The following is a 23320-nucleotide window of genomic DNA, read 5'->3' as shown; positions in this document are numbered from 1 at the left end:
TTCAGCTTGCCGCGGCGCATTCTGGGTACCAAGAGCATTGTTGCTACAATACCAAGCAATGCACGAGTATTTGGATAATTGTGGATAGTATGTCCAGAAATAAAGCCAAGTCACTCATTTAGAGGCAAAATCCATTGTTATGTCTACAAAATTATTTTAGATATAGTATAAGTTTAGCTAGCTTGCAAATCCTGAGGATAGCCTACCGAAGTTGAATTAGCCAATGTCGTTAGTCTAGCGATGCTAGCTAACGTTAGTTTTCTAGCAGTATATAACATTTCACTCTTGCAGCCGTTTGATTTACAGACATTATTATGAAATGTTATGTTCTACTAGCCATTTGCCTACTTTAGCAAGTCACTGTATTTCCAAGCCCTGATAGTGCAACTGAGACGACACAGTAAATAATTCCTCTTTCAAGTAATAAGCCCCTGTTCAAGTGTTGAGCATTAAATTGGCTGCACGGTCTGTAGAGATCTTGGGACGAAGCCCCTTTTTTGTTCTAAAACCGGGCTATAAGCTGCTTCAAAATATAAGTCGTACAGCCACAAGAAAACTGTCAAATCAGGGTACAAGCCGCGGCTTTACTTCCCAAAAATATGGTACAGCTTTTTTTTTTTCGGTATTTCATGGTGTACTCTGTTCAGATCACGAAAAAACATGTTTTTCTAGGAATTATTTTTAAGAACCACAGGATGTTATGCTGTTTTATTAATGGGTTGTTTAATGAATTTTACCCAAACAGTAATTAGTTTTTTTATGTCAATTCCATTTATGGTTATGAGATGTGACAAGTGGGCCCTATGGCTATTCGAAAAATTATTTTACAGTACAAAATATGTGACTGAATGAAATACAGAGAACAGTAGTTTTAACTTTTTATCCCGTACAACTTTTAACGTAAAACTTTTAGCTTTTTATTTTAGTGAATTTTAAAATAAATTTGAACAAGAAAAGTAATAAGCCAGGTCAATTTTGTTTACTTGTTCATGTTATGTTGCCAAATGTTACGATGGCTCCCAAGTTTTTTTTATGGAAATGTTGGTTTCTTCTTCTTTCTTTGGACTTTATTGTACAAAAAACATTTGAACCTGAAGTTGTAACTTTATTTAATTTTTTTATTTTTATTAATTTGAACAAGAAATAATAAATGTGACTTTGTACAAAACAGGGGCATACCGGTACTTTTAGCTGTCCAATGGTGTGACGGAATGTCCTGTGGTGTGACAAACTGAATTAGAAGTGGAAAAGGCATTTTAATGCACAAATTCATTTGTCTTATCTGTCACACAATCTCTGAATTAAATATTAACATAAAACATTTTGTCACACCGGTGGACAATATTTGGGACTACCACACAAAAAAGTCAATAAAATGCTAAATAAATAAGGAATTAGAAAGGGACACATTAAGTTTTGAGTTACATATTAAGCATTATAAATTATGTCATTTGACATACATTTTAGAAATATATATTTTTCCACTTTGGATTTGAGTTCACGTCAACCACCCATATGCTTAACATTTGATTCCAGTTTGCTGTTTAGTGTTACTTGTTTCTATTTGACTGTGATAAACAGTTAAGTGTTGAATAAAAAAATCCCAATGCATCAACACTTTGAAATTTACATTACATTTACATTTAGTCATTTAGCAGACGCTCTTATCCAGAGCAACTTACAGTAAGTACAGGGACATTCCCCCTGAGGCTAGTAGGGTGAAGTGCCTTGCCCAAGGACACAACGTCATTTGGCACAGCCGGGAATCGAACTGGCAACCTTATGATTACTGGCCCGATTCCCTCACCGCTCAGCCACCTGACCTGAAATTTATTGTTTTTCTTGCAGTTTAGTAAATTCATTGTCATAATTTTTTTTATAACCGAGTTATGAATCGATACGAAACTCTAGAAAACTTAATCACAATTCAAATGCAAATTTCCCCCCACCCCTAATAACTACATACTCATACTACATACTCGATGGGCATGGCTGATGTTTGTCTATAAGAAGATCCCTGTGAAGTTCATTTGCTCGAACCATTTCACCAAAGAATGTTTTGAAAACCTTGGACTCAAAATCATACTTACAGCTCGCGGTTGTACGGTCGGAACAGCACCTCTTTTCAGCTACAGCAGCTGAAAAGAGGTGCTGTTCCGAGGTGCTGCTCATCACAACCGCAAGCTGTAAGTATGATTTTGTCACTAACAGTTATTAGCAATGCTAACGTCTCCTGTATCTAGCATAGGTAGAATGTGTGATGATTTAGTTTATAGGCAATGGGGCTAACATTATTTCATTTTCCTGACTTTCATTTGAATAAATAACGTGTCATGTATCATGTATCACGATGCATGTTTGGCTATGTTGCGTCTTTGCTCAGCAGCTTCGCTCGTTGTAAACCAACCAATCAGCGCGCAGCTCATCTATATATATATATTTATGAGTATACCATGAAAAGGGAGAAAACCTCATTTTATTCTAGGGCTATTTCACAGGATTGCATTAGGGCGCTTAGAACAGCACCCAGCATTTTCAGCCCAACCAATGTTACATACCCTATTCGGAGACCTTAAAGATCCTGTAAAGTAAATTCCATGTTTTGCTTCTAAGTACATTGTGAAATTAGTTCCTGAAAGCATGTTCAAAGCGCTAAAACTTTGTCGCACTGAAATGTGGAGTTAGACCGAAGAACAGTTTCTCTTCCGTTTTCAGATCAGGTTTTAATGGGCGGAGCCAAAAAATGCCCCATCTACGTCAGATCACTGAATGGCTCCTCCTGCTGTACTGTTATTGTAGCTTACATCAGGTAGCTAGCTAGCTTCAGGATGTCTCCCACACCCGCAACTGCATCTTCCCTGGATGCAAGAACTCAGCTGCGCTGCAACGCCATTTAAGTTCCCTGTTGATAATGAAAGGAAAAATAGGTGGATAGATTTTGTGAAGAGCCACGCTCATGGAAAGCTTCGGATAAACTCCAACAGCCGCCTCTGTGCCACTGACCATTTCACGGCGGACAGTTACATGGACCAGAGACAGACGGGGTTCACCAACACAGGGCTTCTCTTGCAGCGCGGAGCCGTACAGAGCATCGCCCCCCGGCCGTTCATCCTCCGGTCGCACCTGGACCATCCACCGCCGCCAGCAGTTCATCACTCAGTTCTGTGTGTTTGTTATAATTATACTAGATAACTTTTCCAGAGGTATCTCTGCTATAATTAGTGCAAACCGCTAACTTGATATTAGGCTACTCGGTGTAGAATTACGGTATTTTGGTGAAATGGTAGCTAATGTGCTAGAAGTAGTTGGAAAGCTCACTGTCTGCTGTCTCTGCTGTAAATGTTTACTCCTGTGTTACAGCTCAGGGGAATATTTCATTTGTATGTTTCACTCATTGAACAAATACATTCCAATTCTATACTGTTTTATTCGGCTTGACGTAGCGTCCATTATCTGGGTCGTAGGCGGCGCCTTCCAGCGAGGGGGCCGAGCTTCAGCTCCTTCAGGCGACACGCCCCCCCAGTCTCGAACAGAGAAGACTGATGGTTTTCTTACGATTTCAAAGCCTAATTTAACATACTTGTCGGTGTGTTTTTTTCATTCGAATTTGGATGGGTAGTTAATAACACATTATTCTGTGGTGTGGTGAACTTGAAACTCGTTTTTAATTCCACTTTACAGGATCTTTAAGGAACGGTGTGAAATACCCTATAAAATCAGTCAATGACCCCTTTAACAATCCTCCTCGCAGTTTTGCCACCTGACGCTGGTTGCGCCAACTGACTTTTGCTACTAATTTCAAGCTTCCACCTGGACGCCTGTTTTAGCTTTCGCCATTGATAGAAAATTAATACACATAATTTGTAAATAGAATAATGAGTTTTATGGTCAACATTTATTTTCCCGGTTTTACATTGGTTGTACCACCTGACATGGAAAGTGTACCAGCCTACCTATGGGGTGAAAGTAGCTATTTTTATCAATATTTGAGAGAGCTCTAAAAACCTTTTCACTCAATGACTCAGGTCATTTGAGGTCCTCTTGATGTTGCGATATCAGGTTTACTGTTTACTTCCCCATAAAAATACCATGTTTACAGTTGTGCCACCCTGACATTTGAGCACATACAAACTGATTAGGTTTTATAGAATACATTGTTGTATGTCATGAATTGATTACATTAAAAAAAAATCATGTAATTGACCCTATGGCAAATAAATGTGATTTCTTTTCAGAATCGTGTTTTACATTTACATTTAGTCATTTAGCAGACGCTCTTATCCAGAGCGACTTACAGTAAGTACAGGGACATCTCCCCGAAGCAAGTAGGGTGAAGTGCCTTGCCCAAGGACACAACCTCATTTGGCACGGACGGGAATCGAACTGGCAACCTTCAGATTACTAGCCCGACTCCCTCACCGCTCAGCCATCTGACTCCCTGACTCATCTTAATCACCAAATGGTCACAAACAAGGAATTTTCTTTGGTAGGCAGGTGTATGTATTCCACACTACTACGCAAACCCGGAGTTTTCAAATGTCTCCAGCTAGGGGAGCGTATTCGAAGTTTTCAGTGTCCGAATACGCCGTATTAGTGTGGACGGGAGGTGCAAACGCAGACATATGTATGCGTTTCTAAATTTACCCGGGCTAGTGTGGACGGTGGACAAATGTGGACTGTATACAGTGAACATTTGAACATAATGAACAATGTACAACAAAATAAAATACTAGGGCTATACAATATCATATAAAATACTATAAATAAAATATAGAAAAAATATTAGTATACTGAATGTGTTAAAGTGACAGTGTATGAGGTAAAGTGACAGTGTCCGATCCTCCCTCAGGTAAGCTGGTCAAAGAATAAATAAGTTCATTATGGAATCACATTAACAGGCAGTCAGCAGCTTGAGGAACCTTATCCTCAACATTGAGGCAATGTCCAAGCGACAGACTAGCTTCCTTCCACGCAGTAGAGGTGTTGAAATTAATCAATTAATCGATGCATCGCGATGCGGACATGGACGATGCTGCATCGATGCAGTGGCAGACTATAATCGATTTTACCGCTATGATTATTCATCTTTACAAAACTAAAGGCAATTTACTAAAGTTAAGTGTTCCGCCGCTCAGTTAGCACTTTAATAATTTACAAAATCATTACACTTTAAAAGGATATATTGTAGAAACATTTTTAAGCTTCTTTAGGTCAGAACATGGAACAGACACTGCAGCAACTAAAGCGGTCCAGTGTTTCCAGGTGTTCAACCATGATGCTTGGCCAGAGATGGTGGAGAAGTCGGTCAATTATGAGAGCCAGAACTCCACATTTCAAACCCTAGCGGCAGGATGTGTAAAGCCCCAGCGGCAACCAAAATGTTGCTTACAAAGCATCATTTTTACCTAGTGCTAGCTACCATGACAGTAGCTAGCTAACCTGTGTTGCTGCTTTTTAGCTAACTAACTTGTTTTATAGGTTAATGCTAGCTAACGTTAACTGTTTAAAACCTTACATCTACCTACATTATTGTGACATAACATCATTAGTAGCCAACGACCTCAAACGATTGTAATTTATCTGGCTTAGTTTTCCACAGCAGTTTTCTCTCAAACCAGCGCGAGCAATAAGTTAGTAGTAGAAGGGTGGCTGATATGAAGCTCTAACGAGAAGTCCCCTCTTTTGACCAAAACAAGCACAACACGAGACGTTAACAGATAAGCTCTGCTACCCTATATTTCTTGCCATGTATAATATTGTTTAACTTTGCGATCTGTTTTTAACGCACAGTTAAAAACGGGGACGTCCAGGCACATATGGGGGATTGCCAGAGCTCCCAACAAGCCCTGTTGAGACCCTAGGACTCATCTGCACATCCAGCGTCTACTGCCGTATGATGTGACTGATGCGTCATGAAACACTGCATAGGCCTACAATCATCTGTCACACACAAACACAGACACAGAGGTACAAAGGCTTCGGAAGTGCACAGTGACCCAGCAGCAAAGTGTAATCCCAGTCACATGCTGCCAACAGCAAACACTGACAGGAATCCAAGTCTGAGAACCACTTCAACCCCACCACCACCATCATCATCAAACGCAATAAACAGGTATTCATGAGATATTTTAGAGAATAAAATGGATTACGCACACGTCTGCTTTGTTTCCAGGACAACCATTTCAAGGGTAATACAGCCACATCCCAGCTATAAAACCGTCCTCCTATGCATCTACTGAGCTCATCATAGATCACTAGCATACACACTGTAGCGGACATAGGCTACTGCCGTGGTTTTACGTGTAGCCAAGTCTATTTCCCAAAAGGCTGAAACACACAGCGGCAGCTACATTTGACCATTTTCCAGAAACATGTAGCCTTCACTCGCGCTAACTGTGTAGCTAGCCTATGTCAAAGGGTCCCATACCTTTTGGTGTCGTTAGTCGTATTTCATAATTCCCACATTCTTCCAATGGCGATGCAGTGTAGGCTTGGTGTGCTGTGCTCACCTGTCCAGAGAGTATCGTCTATGTCCCGCTTTACTTCACAACTGAAGTGAAATTGTGTACGCTATATCCGTGGTGGTGTGGGTTGTGTGGCAAACGCAGAAACACACAAATGAGTCAGTAAAGAAGCCAAGGGGAGATCCACTCAGATGGCCCTAGGTCCCGTTAATCATCAGTGGGGTTCCATGGGTACCCAATACTGCGTTGAAGGCCCGAGTGTTTAGTAACTGGAGGGGAGATTTTGTTATATACACGGGGTTGACCGAATACTTAATCTCGCATGCGCCAAAGGACTCGACGTCAGCTATATTCCCTGCCCCTCCTTTGGAACCGCAAATCAGCCAATTACAAACACCCCTACCCGTGACGCAACCACGCCGTCATTTGTTTTGTGTGTTATAAGGACACACTAGGTGAGTTCGACTTCATGCAGCGCCGGCGTCGCCTGCAGCCCGGCTGACTGAAGCAGCCAATGGCATTCTCAGCTTCAAGTCAGCCGGCTGTCGGCGCCGCCGGCGCTGCATGAAGTCGAACGCACCTAATAGTTCCGTCTGCCTGGGCATCTCTGCTCCTACACGTCCTCTCTGTTGCCGTTGGCGTCAAGCCTTCTGCCTCTGTTTCTGTGGTCACGTTTGAAACTAAACACTTCCATCTAGTGGAAGCTTGCGCGCAGTGCGCTGTGCGCTGTAACTTAATTGGGTGTGCTTGCCTTGTCAAGAACACATCCTTTGTTCTCTCATATATTTATCAGAGATATTCACGAGTCCTTTTATCAGAGTCTGAGTCAAGTCTGAAGTCTTTGAGTGAAGAGTCTGAGTCAAGTCAATAATGACATATGCATACCGATTTAAAGTATTTGAATGAAGATGCTTTTATTCGTACAAGAGAGATTTTTTCTTTCAACATTTTCTACAATATTGGGGCGGCAATGTGGGAGTCAAAGCTTTGCCGTTCTGGGAACAGTTAACCCTAATTTCACCCAGGCCATTGTTGCAAATACGAGTAGGCCTAAGTGTTTAGCCAACTGGCCTGGGGTGCGTTTCCCGAAAGCGTCGTAAGCCTAAATTGATCCATTGTAGGACGAATCTTAGTTTTACGGGCCGTTCCTAAAGACATCGTAGCTAAAGTGTCTCTTGAAAATTCGTAACTCTTGAAAGTGCATAGATTAGCCTACTCCTTACGAGCATGTTTTGGAAACGCACGTAAGAAATATCGATGGTTTCGTTTTTTGCTCGATCGTTGCTACGAACCATCGTTATCGGGAAACGCAGCCCTGGTTAATTAACAGTAGCCTATAACAACATTTTACAGCTAGTGCTAAGATCCTTAGATACCATGCACAAGTATAATACCAGTTGTGTTATTATTTCAGTCTCTTTGTTACTAATTCTATCTGCCTACCTAGATAGCAGCTGATGCCGTGCCGGAACAGGTGTTGGACCGAATTCTCACTCCCCCGCAGAATCCCACTCCCCTACGCGTGAAAGCGCACTGCCTTCCTAGCGTATTGCTAGTTGCAGTTTGCCCTGTAGAGTGTGCCATAAAAAGCTTTTGATACTAGTTGCATAAATGTAAAAGTTAGAAGGGGAGTAGGATTTTGGCAACACTGTTTTTCATACCTGCCGAAATCCTCCCCCCCCCCCATATCTTGGGGCTATAAGATCTGACACACCCCAACTATGCGGGGATGTGGACAATCTGGATGGCGGCACTAACTGGGTAATAGCTTATCAACTGGTATTGAATACAATACTTTTTTCACTACTAGACACATTTATAATGAAGCATTGGTATTTCTTTGTATAAGTGGTAATGTTATTATAGGTGACAGTGACAGTTTTTGCCATTCCTAATGTTTGATCATTCATTATCATTCCACAAATTAATCTTAATGTTTATCCAAAATCTCAGGTTGGCTGTGACAGCTGCCTCAGAAGGTTCCATCACTGTTGTGCTAAAATCCAACTGAGAGGAATGTCTGTGCTGCCTGCCGTAAACATCCCTGACCTGTTTTCATGATCAAGCCTCAAACTTGTTAAAACTCTTATTTACATTATCACTTTCTTTTTTTCTACCTTGTAGAAACAGGAGACACTATTTTCTGACAAAAAACAATACAGTAGTTAAAGATATGACCTTGGCTGCAAATGAATTTAATGATTATTTTGTGGGAGTTTAGCTGAGGAGTTTGCAAAGACTGGCAGTATAAATGATGTGCTAAGCAAGAATGTAAATATGAATAAATCTATGTTTGTTAAGGAAACTGATGAAAAATACATTATATTGTTAGAACATTTAAGAGTAAAAAGTCAACTGACTGGAACGGTATTGGACTGGAATTGACATGTTTATGGTAAAAAGTATTATTGGTTGTGTTGTTAAACCTCTAACGCATGTATGTAATCAATCTCTGAAAAGTCTTTCCAGATAAAATGAAAATGGCAAAAGTGATAATATACAAGGCTGGTGAAAAACATACACTTTCAAACTGCAGACCTGTTTCACTGCTCCCCCAATTCTCAAAAATACTAGAAAAAATATTCTCTACAAGGCTCGAAAACTTCATTGCTAAACACAATATACTGTGTGATCAGCAATGTGGTTTCAGGGCTAATAGGACAACTTCACATGCACTTATTCAATTTGTGGAAGAAATAACAACAGCAATTGAACAAAAAAAATATGCAGTGGGGATATTCTTGGATCTTAAGAAGGAATTTGATACAGTAGACCACAATTTCTTGATTATGAAATTACACAAATATGAAATTAGGGGGACTGCACTTTCTTGGTTAAATAGCTACTTACATAATCGACAACAATATGTTGAATTGCAAAACCATAATTCAAAGTTAAAGAAAATTAGTCAGTGTTGGGACCATTGTTGTTTAACTTGTATATAAATAATGTATGGGAGGTGTCAAAAACACTGAAAACCATTTTATTTGCTGATGATACTAATTGTATCTGTTCTGGGGTTAATCTGGAACAACTCTTGGATACAGTGAACAATGAATTTAAAAAGATGAAGAGCTGGTTTGATGCAAATAAACTAACACTAAACTTAAGTAAAACTAAATTTATAATTTTTGGTAATCGTGCCACAACTTCAAATGAAAAACTTATGATAAATGATATCGAAATAGAAAGACTAAAATAACTTACATTTCTGGGAGTGAAAATCGATGAAAAATTATGTTGGAAGCCACATATACACTATATCAAGGCCAAAATTTCAAAATCAATTGCTATATTGTATAAAACCAATTACCTATTAAATCAACAATCATTGTACACATTGTATTGTTCCTTCATACTGCCATACATTACTTACTGTTTGGAAGTATGGGGAAACACTTACAAAACCAACACTGAACCTATATTCATCCTTCAAAAGAGAGCCTTAAGAATTGTAAATAAAACCACTTATAGAGCACCAACTACTCCACTGTTTATTAAAGCACTAAAATTCAGAGATATTGTTGACTTCAAAACTGAAAAAATTATGTACAAAATAACTAATCAACAGCTATCGAACAGTATTCAAGGGTTGTTTCAAATAAGAGAGAGCAAACATCACTTAAGAGGAACAAATTTGATCAATTTGATTTGTATTTAAAAAGATACTTATGAGAACAAATTCTAAATATCACTGCATCACAACCAAAGGAGTTAATGTATGGAACAGCTGCAGTGAAGAGATGAAATTATGTACAACAATGAGTAATTTTAAAAGACTATTTAAACTGAATATATTAAATGGATACGAAAAGGACTCGAGGTGATAGTATTGTATACAGGTTCCTTGGTCTAAATATTAAGTCTAGTATGGAGGTGTTATTTGTGTTATTATTGGGTGTGCTCAAGCCTTCGGCGAGAGCACAACCTTTGTTCTTTCACATATATATTATTGGGTGTGCTCAAGCCTTCGGCGAGAAACTTTTGGAAACGGTAGTCTACTATTTCACTGAAGCATTAGCATCATGACATTAGCCTCTGTTGCCCGGGCAACACATACTACAGTGGTCTATGATGCATCTGTTTTCAATCTTTAAAATAAACATTCCTCACAAATAAATTTTCGTTGTAGGATTTATTATGACATTACATTACAAGTAAACGATTTGTGGGTGAAATTATCATTACCTGTGGTTTCAAACCAGTGTTGCTCACTGCAATGCTGTAGCCTACGCGAGACACTACAAAAACATCTACACAGCTGTAGGAAGTCAAACGGCGACAGAACATGTTCCGCACTCCCCTTACCTAATCAAAAGTCTATCTAACTACTAACCTGAACTTCATTGCCACAGCCTAAACGTTGCCAATCTGTTCATGAAAATAATTAATTTCAGCCTAAACCGTACAACGGAACGTTAAATCCAATTCAACCAATGCAATCGCTACCAAGACGAACACAGCAGTAGTCTACTAGTAGTAGTACAATTTACCGGGGCAGCTTCTCCACACAGGGCTATATCGCATTTTGCGTTGTTACTGACAATGATCGCTACCAGTGAGCTTTTTATGAATGAGCAATTTTCCACTAAATAAATGTCAAGCTTATTTACGTTTTGGGGGGCATATTTTCAGTTAGCAGATGGTACTGTTTGAATCGCGATTCCATCTTCTACTGCCGGGTAACGTCGTAGAATAATCTTCAAAGGGGGTTCTTTATTAATGAATGAATGCAATGAGTAGGCTAAATGCCTGAAAATATCATGAGAAGGGAAAAACTTAAAATGACGTTTAAGTCATAGAGATTAGGTCAATTTTTACACCGGTCTGCCCAATTTATTCGTTTTGTTTCAACGATGAGGCTGCCTCTTGCAGGGGAAATGAGAAGACATCTATTTCATTCTACACTTCACTCGTATTTTCAGTTGTAAATGAGCAGCAAAAAAAAAATGCTTTTAAATCTATGTCATCTTTATAAATAATAAGTATGCATTTTTATATAAAATATACAGAAATATCAGTTGTAAAAATGTCATTCAAAAACGGACCCCTGTGCAACCGACGCAAGCGAGCACACCCTACAATTTCCCCAGAAATTGTACCCTCTCTAGTTGGGTGTGCTTTGCCTTCGGCAAGGGCACAACCTTTGTTCTCTCACATATATTATATCTATTATTGTTTATTTTCGCCCCCCTACTGATCAGTCAATATTTGGACTACATACACAACGGCGGTGTCAAAAGGTTCGTCTTGTTAGCGATTGCATTGGTTGTATTTTTATTTACGTTCCGTTGCATGGTTTAAGTAGAAATTGCGTTTTTGTGGTGAAAAGTGAAGCTAACGGTGGCTAATTTGCTAGCCACAGTCACTGACGTTACTAACGTCACTACGTCACGAAAACACGCGTGACTACCTGTAGCAGAACATTCGTTTCACATCTGTTAACTTGGGGGATAGCTAGGCTAACTATAGCTTTACTGCAAGGCAGCTGCAGGAACGCCACAAGCAAAGAGGCCAGGGTGATAACTATTTTACTTTGTGATGTGAAACACAATTATGAAATGTAATGTACAATATTAGCTGATATTATTAAGGAAGTAGGCCCACATCTACTTTCGGAAACGGTAGTCACTATTTCACTGAAGCATTAACATCATGACATTAGCCTCTGTTACCCGGGCAACACATACTACAGTGGTCTATGATACATCTGTTTCAATCGTTAAATAAACATTCCTCACAAATACATTTTCGTTGTAGGATTTATTATGACATTACATTACAAGTAAACGATTTGTGGGTGAAATGATCATTACCTGTGGTTTCAAACCAGTGTTGCTCACTGCAACGCTGTAGCCTATGCGAGACACGACAAAAACATCTACTGTACACAGCTGTAGGAAGTCAAACAGCGAGAGAACATGTTCGGCACTCCCCTTACTTAAATTAAAAGTCTATCTAACTACTAACCTTAACTTCATTGCCACAGCCTAAACTTTGTCAATCTGTTCATGAAAATAATTAATTTCAGCCTAAACCGTACATCGGAACGTTAAATCCAATTCAACCAACGCAATCGCTACCAAGACGAACACAGCAGTAGTCTACTGTACTGTAGTAGTGCAATTTACCGGGGCAGCTTCTCCACACAGGCTATATCGCATTTTGCGTTGTTACTGACAATGATCGCTACCAGTGAGCTTTTTATGAATGAGCGATTTTCCACTAAATAAATGTCAAGCTTATTTACGTTTTTGGGGGCATATTTTCAGTTAGCAGATGGTACTGTTTGAATCGCGATTCCATCTTCTACTGCCGGGTAACGTCGTAGAATAATCTTCAAAGGGGGTTCTTTAATAATGAATGAATGCAATATGAGTAGGCTAAATGCCTGAAAATATCACGAGAAGGGAAAACTTAAAAGGACGTTTAAGTCATAGAGATTAGGTCAATTTTTACACCGGTCTGCCAAATTTATTTGTTTTGATTCAGCTATGAGGCTGCCTCTTGCAGGGGAAATGAGAAGACATCTATTTCATTCTACACTTCACTCGTATTTTGAGTTGTAAATGAGCAGCAAAAAAAAGATGCTTTTAAATCTATGTAATCTTTAGAAATAATAAGTATGCATTTTTATATAAAATATACAGAAATATCAGTTGTAAACATTTCATAGAAAAAAACGGACCCCCCCCCCTGTGCAACTGACACAAGCAAGCACACCCTACAATTTCCCCAGAAATTGTACCCTCTCTAGTTTGATTTGCTATAGATAGACGGAAATGAAGAAGATAGATGGAAAAGAAAGAAGGAAAAAATTTGAATGTGTATGCATGTATGTATGCATCTGTATCTATGTGAATGCATGGGTTTATGTGAACAGTAGGTAGGTAGATATACGGTGTATGTAAAGACGTATGTATAAGAGAAGCATCAAATTGTTTCGTATTTAATTAAAGGATAAAAATAGAGAAAGGGGGTAGGACTTGAAAAGTTAGTTATGAACTTCTTCCTACTCCTTTTTGAACATGGGAATTTCTCATTTGAATTACTTACAATCATTTTGGAAGATTATGCTGAGAAGTACATGACCTTATTAAGCTGTCATTTTAATTTAATATATGTATGCATGTCTGTTATATATATATATATATATATATATTTACATGTTCAAATAAACTACTACTACTACTACTTTTAGTAGAACTATTCACTTCTGATTATTGATTACGTTGTACTTGCTGTTATAGGCTACTTACTAAATGCACTATATGCCAATTGTAATAGAATCGTCTGGTAAATGAGTATAGCTACATTATTTTATTTGTATAAAAAGGCCCCTGCTCAAAGCCAGAGGTCCCTCCTACCAGAATTCAACTTATATTTCCCTCTCAGTAAACTACTTGCCACACAACTGTTTTGTGTTTACAATCATATCCATTTTATAGATCCTGCTTCCCACAGCCTAGTTAGTATCTTCTAACTTGCAATGTACAGTGTTTGGTTTTAGTACCTGATAAGCCAAGCCTGGACCTCCCCTTTGTGAATGGCTAGTGAAAAACATCTAATAAATGAGGACATTTTGGTTGGTTCCATCGCATTTATATATATAAAAAAAACTATAATGATATATTTAACAAAAGGTAGAAAAAAAGAAATAGTGATAATTTAAATAAGAGTTTTAACAAGTTTGAGGCTTGATCATGAAAACAGGTCAGGGATGTTTACGGCAGGCAGCACAGACATTCCTCTCAGTTGGATTTGAGCACAACAGTGATAGAACCATCTGAGGCAGCTGTCACAGCCAACCTGAGATTTTGGATAAACATTAACCCTCGTGCTGCCTTCGGGTCACATGACCCAAAGGTTCATAACGAACCATCGTTGTGTTTACCCAATTTTACCCAATACAAAAACAAATAAAAATAATTTTCTTTTAACCATTCCAATGTGGGGGGTCTGAGACAGCCCGACAGTTAAAAGAAAATGCTTCACTTTATTTTTGTATGAGGTAAATTTGTCACAATACGAAGGTGGGTCACAATGACTGATGGGTCAGAATGACCCGAAGATAACACAAGGGTTAAGATGAATTTGTGGAATGATAATGAATGATCAAACATTAGGAATGCCAAAAGCTGGAACTCAGGTATCAACTGCTATTCAATACCAGTTGACAAGCTATTACCCAGTTCACGAGTTCAGTAATCACACCATAGATTGAATAGATAGCTTTTATTGAAGCAGAGCTGGTAGCAGAGCCAAGCCCGATGGTGGAGGAGGTCGGTAGCAGAGCCGGGCCTGGTGTCCGGGCATGGACTCGGGGTGTGGCGGAGAGTCCTAATGGGTCACGGCCAAGCAGCAGCTCAAGCAGATCCCCTGGGAAGCCGTGATAGATGACAGGGAGAAGAAGAGAAGAAAGGGGAGGGTGACAACAACATGCTAGCACAGGGACCAGAGGAATGGAAGATACTTTATACAGAACTCTTAATTGACCAAAGGGAGTTTGGTCGCATTCTTCCGTGCTTTAGTGGGCTGATACGTATTAGTTTGATTGGAGAAGGAGGGAGTCTTGGTGTGCCACCTTCCTCCCGAACTTTAGTTAACCCTTTCAGGCCTAACTCCATTTAGTGTCGCCATCCAGATTGTCCACTTCCCCACATAGTTGGGGTGTGTCAGATCTTATAGCCCCAAGATATGAGAGGGGGGGGGGATTTCGGCAGGTATAAAAAAACAGTGTTGCCAAAATCCTACTCCCCCAGTAAGTTAAAAAGAAATACTGAATTGGTGAGGTAGCGTGCAAGATAAAGAGAACTCATACACAGTAGCCTACTACAATACATACAAGGTGAAAATAATTGGGCATTTAGTTGTATTAAACATAGATAAACACAGCTCGCAGATTGTGATTAAAGTCATTGAAGTCAGTGTGAGCCCTTGGCCTTGTTGAAGAGGCCAACAGAAGAAACAGTTTGTGTGGTGTGAGGTTTTGGTCCTGATGGACCGCAGTCTTCTGCCGGAGGGGAGTGGCTGAAACAGTATTTTCTTATTTTCATAATTACTTTGTTTACATTTACATTTATGCATTTAGCAGATGCTTTTATCCAAAGCGACTTCCAAGAGAGAGCTTTACAAAAAAGCATAGGTCACTGATCATAACAACAAGATAGCCCCAAACATTGCGAGCAGCCAAAACATGAAACATACATGGTGGAAATCCAAATTTTATCATCATTAGATGTTTATCATCTAATGTCATATAATTTCATGTGGTTCCAACAAATTAATTATGGAAATGACACCCTCACGAGAAAACAGATTATCTCTCAAAACGTATAGTAGCCTGTCTCGCTGTGCTAATTGGATCTGTCTATCATGCAATGTGCGATTAATATTAAATTCTGCTAATTATTTTTGCACCTTCAGCAACAGGTTGTAAAAACGGACAAGACATGCCTGTGACAGACTTCCTGTATCACCTCTGCTTGTAAAGCCGCAATCAAATCTTGTTTACATCAAATAAGTCTGCTCCCGAGCAGGTTGAAGTTTACGGACCTGGGGCCTGTACTACGAATCAAGATCAACATGCTCTGGATTACTTTCAATTACCCGGCTACACGAAGCCTAACAATCGCAATCACGACGGCGGTTATCAACTCTCTAACTCAACCCAGATCTTTCCAATCTAAAGACGTGCGCGTTCACATAAAGGGGTGGTGTTTGCACCGTATGTCCAATCGCAAACATGGACAAAACAATAGCCGCATATTTCACGCAGGAGGAGCAGACAATAATCTTACAAACTTTGTCTACTCCTCCTGCGTGAAATATTGTAATACAAACATATCAGGAATACAGACATATAATACAGGCAAAAATCAACAAAGTCGCTGCTGCCAAGCTGGCAGAAAATAGCAGACGCTGTAAATGCGTAAGCTACATGACTTATTCATATCACTTCCCCAGGCACAAGATGTGACCATAATTACACTTGTGCATTCCATAACGTTAAACTTTTGTTGCTGTATTATTTTAGTTGCAACCCTGGCAGTGGCAAACGATCGTGGGAGCAAATAAATGGCATATTTGCTAACCCTAAAACCATAAAAAATAAAAAATATCAAAATTATTTAAAACCTTGATGCTGTGTAGGGGTAGGCAAGGCTTCCCACAATATTCCGGCAAAAAGGTACAGCATGTTTGAGTTGTGTGATGTACTGGCTACATTTTAGGACATGATCCTTTACACAGGATCCACTATGGACATCCAGGATCATGATGGGCTTCGTATTTCTGGGTCTGTTGTCATGACAAGTCAACTGGTATTTATTGTCATCATATACTCATATACAGTACACAATGAAATGAAACAACGTTCTTCCAGGACCTAGACATATCCTAGACAACTACAACAACTAGATTGGTCCAACAAGACAAGATACAATTTTTGACAAATGCCTCAAGACACCAAGACGTGGGGACACTCTGAATGTAAACAAGTAGGCTAGTGCAAGGGGAAACTGTGAATGTAAACATAACATACTAAAACCATATGTGGACATCAGTTATTGAGGTAGCAGCGATATGCAGAAAAATTGAGTGGTGTCTGCTGATGTACAGGTGCATGTGACAATTTTTAGGTTGGGGTTTGTCCACAATGCGTGTGGTTTTGCGGATGCAGCGTTTGGTATAGATGTTTGTGAGGGAGGGAAGAGAGATTCCGACTATCTTCTCACCTGTCCTCACTGTCCTCTGCAGGCCGTGATGCAGCTCCTCGGGATGTTTTATATAGTCCCTCTATGCAATGTGGTGAGGATTCGGGATGGGCTTTCATCCTTTGCTGTACTCCAATGGTTCAAGACCAGCTTTCAATTTACTTTGGGTATTCTCGCGTTCGATACTATCTGCCCTTTTGGACAAAGGGGGTCTTCTCAATGGAAGCTAACAATGTTTGCAGCGGTTTACTAGCCAGGGGCATAGTGGCAAGTAGAGAAAGGCTGTTAGCGAGGTGGCTTCTCAGTCAGCCCCGCCCATGGACCCGCCCTTTGCCCCTCCACCACTTTGCCCTCTCGTCCAAATATGGTCGCTTTCGATATTATCTTTTGATAATCTGCAAGTAGGGGTTCCATGGTGTAATGGTCAGCACTCTGGACTTTGAATCCAGTAATCAGAGTTCAAATCTCGGTGGAACCTACAGGCAAAGTCCTGGACTCAAAATACAGCCAATGCGGAAGTCCACAATGCCTTTTGGTGTCGTTAGCTAGATTCCCTTCTACTTATCAGTGTCCTGGTGGTCAATCTGAAAATAATTTCATAATTAAGTAGATATTAAACCTTAAAGATCGGTATATTTGGGGGCGTGGCTGGCTTGATTGACAGGTCCAGTCTGGAGTGATTGACAGCCCGTTTGGACAAAGGGGGTCTTCTCCATGGAAGCTAACAATGTTTGCAGCGACTTTGAGCGGTTTACTAGCCAGGGGCATAGTGGCAAGTAGAGAAAGGCTGTTAGCGAGGTGGCTTCTCAGTCAGCCCTGCCCATGGACCCGCCCTGTGCCCCTCCACCACTTTGCCCTCTCGTCCAAATATGGTCGCTTTCGATATTATCTTTTGATAATCTGCAAGTAGGGGTTCCATGGTGTAATGGTCAGCACTCTGGACTTTGAATCCAGTAATCCGAGTTCAAATCTCGGTGGAACCTACAGGCAAAGTCCGGGACTCAAAATACAGCCAATGCGGAAGGCCACAGTGCCTTATGGTGTCGTTAGCTAGATTCCCTTCTACTTATCAGTGTCCTGGTGGTCAATCTGAAAATAATTTCATAATTAAGTAGATATTAAACCTTAAAGATCGGTATATTTTGGGGCGTGGCTGGCTTGATTGACAGGTCCAGTCTGGAGTGATTGACAGCCCGTTTGGACAAAGGGGGTCATCTCCATGAAAGCTAACAATGTTTGCAGCGACTTTGAGCGGTTTACTAGCCAGGGGCATAGTGGCAAGTAGAGAAAGGCTGTTAGCGAGGTGGCTTCTCAGTCAGACCCGCCCTTCGCCCCTCCATCACTTTGCCCTCTCGTCCAAATATGGTCGCTTTCAATATTATCTGCCTGTTTGGACAAAGGGGGTCTTCTCCATGGAAGCTAACAATGTTTGCAGCGACTTTGAGCGGTTTACTAGCCAGGGGCATAGTGGCAAGTAGAGAAAGGCTGTTAGCGAGGTGGCTTCTCAGTCAGCCCCGCCCATGGACCCGCCCTTTGCCCCTCCACCACTTTGCCCTCTCGTCCAAATATGGTCGCTTTCGATATTATCTTTTGATAATCTGCAAGTAGGGGTTCCATGGTGTAATGGTCAGCACTCTGGACTTTGAATCCAGTAATCCGAGTTCAAATCTCGGTGGAACCTACAGGCAAAGTCCGGGACTCAAAATACAGCCAATGCGGAAGTCCACAATGCCTTATGGTGTCGTTAGCTAGATTCCCTTCTACTTATCAGTGTCCTGGTGTTCAATCTGAAAATAATTTCATAATTAAGTAGATATTAAACCTTAAAGATTGGTATATTTGGGGGCGTGGCTGGCTTGATTGACAGGTCCAGTCTGGAGTGATTGACAGCCCGTTTGGACAAAGGGGGTCTTCTCCATGGAAGCTAACAATGTTTGCAGCGACTTTGAGCGGTTTACTAGCCAGGGGCATAGTGGCAAGTAGAGAAAGGCTGTTAGCGGGGTGGCTTCTCAGTCAGACCCGCCCTTCGCCCCTCCATCACATTATCCTCTCGTCCAAATATGGTCCCTTTCGATATTATCTGCCTCTTTGGACAAAGTGGGTCTTCTCGATGGAAGCTAACAATGTTTGCAGCGACTTTGCGTGGTTTACTAGCCAGGGGCATAGTGGCAAGTAGAGAAAGGCTGTTAGCGAGGTGGCTTCTCAGTCAGCCCCGCCCATGGACCCGCCCTTTGCCCCTCCACTACTTTGCCCTCTCGTCCAAATATGGTCGCTTTCGATATTATCTTTTGATAATCTGCAAGTAGGGGTTCCATGGTGTAATGGTCAGCACTCTGGACTTTGAATCCAGTAATCTGAGTTCAAATCTTGGTGGAACCAACAGGCTAAGTCCTGGACTCAAAATACAGCCAATGCGGAAGTCCACAATGCCTTATGGTGTCGTTAGCTAGATTCCCTTCTTCTTATCAGTGTCCTGGTGGTTCATCTGAAAATAATTTCATAATTAAGTAGACATTAAACCTTAAAGATCGGTATATTTGGGGGCGTGGCTGGCTTGATTGACAGGTCCAGTCTGGAGTGATTGACAGCCCGTTTGGACAAAGGGGGTCTTCTCCATGGAAGCTAACAATGTTTGCAGCGACTTTGAGCGGTTTACTAGCCAGGGGCATAGTGGCAAGTAGAGAAAGGCTGTTAGCGAGGTGGCTTCTCAGTCAGCCCTGCCCATGGACCCGCCCTGTGCCCCTCCACCACTTTGCCCTCTCGTCCAAATATGGTCGCTTTCGATATTATCTTTTGATAATCTGCAAGTAGGGGTTCCATGGTGTAATGGTCAGCACTCTGGACTTTGAATCCAGTAATCCGAGTTCAAATCTCGGTGGAACCTACAGGCAAAGTCCGGGACTCAAAATACAGCCAATGCGGAAGGCCACAGTGCCTTATGGTGTCGTTAGCTAGATTCCCTTCTACTTATCAGTGTCCTGGTGGTCAATCTGAAAATAATTTCATAATTAAGTAGATATTAAACCTTAAAGATCGGTATATTTTGGGGCGTGGCTGGCTTGATTGACAGGTCCAGTCTGGAGTGATTGACAGCCCGTTTGGACAAAGGGGGTCATCTCCATGAAAGCTAACAATGTTTGCAGCGACTTTGAGCGGTTTACTAGCCAGGGGCATAGTGGCAAGTAGAGAAAGGCTGTTAGCGAGGTGGCTTCTCAGTCAGACCCGCCCTTCGCCCCTCCATCACTTTGCCCTCTCGTCCAAATATGGTCGCTTTCAATATTATCTGCCTGTTTGGACAAAGGGGGTCTTCTCCATGGAAGCTAACAATGTTTGCAGCGACTTTGAGCGGTTTACTAGCCAGGGGCATAGTGGCAAGTAGAGAAAGGCTGTTAGCGAGGTGGCTTCTCAGTCAGCCCCGCCCATGGACCCGCCCTTTGCCCCTCCACCACTTTGCCCTCTCGTCCAAATATGGTCGCTTTCGATATTATCTTTTGATAATCTGCAAGTAGGGGTTCCATGGTGTAATGGTCAGCACTCTGGACTTTGAATCCAGTAATCCGAGTTCAAATCTCGGTGGAACCTACAGGCAAAGTCCGGGACTCAAAATACAGCCAATGCGGAAGTCCACAATGCCTTATGGTGTCGTTAGCTAGATTCCCTTCTACTTATCAGTGTCCTGGTGTTCAATCTGAAAATAATTTCATAATTAAGTAGATATTAAACCTTAAAGATTGGTATATTTGGGGGCGTGGCTGGCTTGATTGACAGGTCCAGTCTGGAGTGATTGACAGCCCGTTTGGACAAAGGGGGTCTTCTCCATGGAAGCTAACAATGTTTGCAGCGACTTTGAGCGGTTTACTAGCCAGGGGCATAGTGGCAAGTAGAGAAAGGCTGTTAGCGGGGTGGCTTCTCAGTCAGACCCGCCCTTCGCCCCTCCATCACATTATCCTCTCGTCCAAATATGGTCCCTTTCGATATTATCTGCCTCTTTGGACAAAGTGGGTCTTCTCGATGGAAGCTAACAATGTTTGCAGCGACTTTGCGTGGTTTACTAGCCAGGGGCATAGTGGCAAGTAGAGAAAGGCTGTTAGCGAGGTGGCTTCTCAGTCAGCCCCGCCCATGGACCCGCCCTTTGCCCCTCCACTACTTTGCCCTCTCGTCCAAATATGGTCGCTTTCGATATTATCTTTTGATAATCTGCAAGTAGGGGTTCCATGGTGTAATGGTCAGCACTCTGGACTTTGAATCCAGTAATCCGAGTTCAAATCTAGTTGGAACCAACAGGCTAAGTCCTGGACTCAAAATACAGCCAATGCGGAAGTCCACAATGCCTTATGGTGTCGTTAGCTAGATTCCCTTCTTCTTATCAGTGTCCTGGTGGTCCATCTGAAAATAATTTCATAATTAAGTAGATATTAAACCTTAAAGATCGGTATATTTGGGGGCGTGGCTGGCTTGATTGACAGGTCCAGTCTGGAGTGATTGACAGCCCGTTTGGACAAAGGGGGTCTTCTCCATGGAAGCTAACAATGTTTGCAGCGACTTTGAGCGGTTTACTAGCCAGGGGCATAGTGGCAAGTAGAGAAAGGCTGTTAGCGAGGTGGCTTCTCAGTCAGCCCCGCCCATGGACCCGCCCTTTGCCCCTCCACCACTTTGCCCTCTCGTCCAAATATGGTCGCTTTCGATATTATCTTTTGATAATCTGCAAGTAGGGGTTCCATGGTGTAATGGTCAGCACTCTGGACTTTGAATCCAGTAATCCGAGTTCAAATCTCGGTGGAACCTACAGGCAAAGTCCGGGACTCAAAATACAGCCAATGCGGAAGGCCACAGTGCCTTATGGTGTCGTTAGCTAGATTCCCTTCTACTTATCAGTGTCCTGGTGGTCAATCTGAAAATAATTTCATAATTAAGTAGATATTAAACCTTAAAGATCGGTATATTTTGGGGCGTGGCTGGCTTGATTGACAGGTCCAGTCTGGAGTGATTGACAGCCCGTTTGGACAAAGGGGGTCATCTCCATGAAAGCTAACAATGTTTGCAGCGACTTTGAGCGGTTTACTAGCCAGGGGCATAGTGGCAAGTAGAGAAAGGCTGTTAGCGAGGTGGCTTCTCAGTCAGACCCGCCCTTCGCCCCTCCATAACTTTGCCCTCTCGTCCAAATATGGTCGCTTTCAATATTATCTGCCTGTTTGGACAAAGGGGGTCTTCTCCATGGAAGCTAACAATGTTTGCAGCGACTTTGAGCGGTTTACTAGCCAGGGGCATAGTGGCAAGTAGAGAAAGGCTGTTAGCGAGGTGGCTTCTCAGTCAGCCCCGCCCATGGACCCGCCCTTTGCCCCTCCACTACTTTGCCCTCTCGTCCAAATATGGTCGCTTTCGATATTATCTTTTGATAATCTGCAAGTAGGGGTTCCATGGTGTAATGGTCAGCACTCTGGACTTTGAATCCAGTAATCCGAGTTCAAATCTCGGTGGAACCTACAGGCAAAGTCCGGGACTCAAAATACAGCCAATACGGAAGTCCACAATGCCTTATGGTGTCGTTAGCTAGATTCCCTTCTACTTATCAGTGTCCTGGTGGTCAATCTGAAAATAATTTCATAATTAAGTAGATATTAAACCTTAAAGATCGGTATATTTGGGGGCGTGGCTGGCTTGATTGACAGGTCCAGTCTGGAGTGATTGACAGCCCGTTTGGACAAAGGGGGTCTTCTCCATGGAAGCTAACAATGTTTGCAGCGACTTTGAGCGGTTTACTAGCCAGGGGCATAGTGGCAAGTAGAGAAAGGCTGTTAGCGAGGTGGCTTCTCAGTCAGCCCCGCCCATGGACCCGCCCTTTGCCCCTCCACCACTTTGCCCTCTCGTCCAAATATGGTCGCTTTCGATATTATCTTTTGATAATCTGCAAGTAGGGGTTCCATGGTGTAATGGTCAGCACTCTGGACTTTGAATCCAGTAATCTGAGTTCAAATCTCGGTGGAACCTACAGGCAAAGTCCGGGACTCAAAATACAGCCAATGCGGAAGGCCACAGTGCCTTATGGTGTCGTTAGCTAGATTCCCTTCTACTTATCAGTGTCCTGGTGGTCAATCTGAAAATAATTTCATAATTAAGTAGATATTAAACCTTAAAGATCGG

The 23320-nt window shown here is 41.6% G+C and overlaps 1 protein-coding gene and 9 non-coding genes across 11 annotated transcripts in view; 9 read left to right on the top strand and 1 right to left on the bottom strand.

Annotated features, from left to right (window-relative positions):
* Nucleotides 1-6703, bottom strand: part of slc23a2 (solute carrier family 23 member 2) — a 51744-nt gene extending 45041 nt beyond the window's left edge. For both annotated transcript variants that reach the window (XM_067227888.1, XM_067227889.1), the window contains exon 1: nucleotides 6428-6703. The gene's annotated coding sequence lies outside the window, so the exon portion shown is untranslated. The remainder of the gene's footprint in view (nucleotides 1-6427) is intronic.
* Nucleotides 6704-17585: 10882 nt separating this feature from the next.
* trnaq-uug (transfer RNA glutamine (anticodon UUG)) lies at nucleotides 17586-17657 on the top strand. Its single transcript has one exon. It is a non-coding gene; the product is annotated as a tRNA-Gln (tRNA).
* A 433-nt stretch (nucleotides 17658-18090) lies between these two features.
* trnaq-uug (transfer RNA glutamine (anticodon UUG)) lies at nucleotides 18091-18162 on the top strand. Its single transcript has one exon. It is a non-coding gene; the product is annotated as a tRNA-Gln (tRNA).
* Nucleotides 18163-18788: 626 nt separating this feature from the next.
* On the top strand, nucleotides 18789-18860 carry trnaq-uug (transfer RNA glutamine (anticodon UUG)). Its single transcript has one exon. It is a non-coding gene; the product is annotated as a tRNA-Gln (tRNA).
* A 626-nt stretch (nucleotides 18861-19486) lies between these two features.
* On the top strand, nucleotides 19487-19558 carry trnaq-uug (transfer RNA glutamine (anticodon UUG)). Its single transcript has one exon. It is a non-coding gene; the product is annotated as a tRNA-Gln (tRNA).
* A 433-nt stretch (nucleotides 19559-19991) lies between these two features.
* On the top strand, nucleotides 19992-20063 carry trnaq-uug (transfer RNA glutamine (anticodon UUG)). Its single transcript has one exon. It is a non-coding gene; the product is annotated as a tRNA-Gln (tRNA).
* A 626-nt stretch (nucleotides 20064-20689) lies between these two features.
* trnaq-uug (transfer RNA glutamine (anticodon UUG)) lies at nucleotides 20690-20761 on the top strand. Its single transcript has one exon. It is a non-coding gene; the product is annotated as a tRNA-Gln (tRNA).
* Nucleotides 20762-21892: 1131 nt separating this feature from the next.
* Nucleotides 21893-21964, top strand: trnaq-uug (transfer RNA glutamine (anticodon UUG)). The gene has a single exon. It is a non-coding gene; the product is annotated as a tRNA-Gln (tRNA).
* A 626-nt stretch (nucleotides 21965-22590) lies between these two features.
* trnaq-uug (transfer RNA glutamine (anticodon UUG)) lies at nucleotides 22591-22662 on the top strand. The gene has a single exon. It is a non-coding gene; the product is annotated as a tRNA-Gln (tRNA).
* Nucleotides 22663-23095: 433 nt separating this feature from the next.
* On the top strand, nucleotides 23096-23167 carry trnaq-uug (transfer RNA glutamine (anticodon UUG)). Its single transcript has one exon. It is a non-coding gene; the product is annotated as a tRNA-Gln (tRNA).
* The last annotated feature ends 153 nt before the right edge of the window (nucleotides 23168-23320 follow it).

The sequence above is a fragment of the Osmerus mordax genome, chromosome 24 (assembly GCF_038355195.1).
Source record: "Osmerus mordax isolate fOsmMor3 chromosome 24, fOsmMor3.pri, whole genome shotgun sequence".
Lineage (NCBI taxonomy): Eukaryota > Metazoa > Chordata > Actinopteri > Osmeriformes > Osmeridae > Osmerus > Osmerus mordax.
The sequence above is the reverse complement of the archived record's forward strand: the minus strand, read 5'-3'. Positions and strand labels throughout refer to the sequence as shown.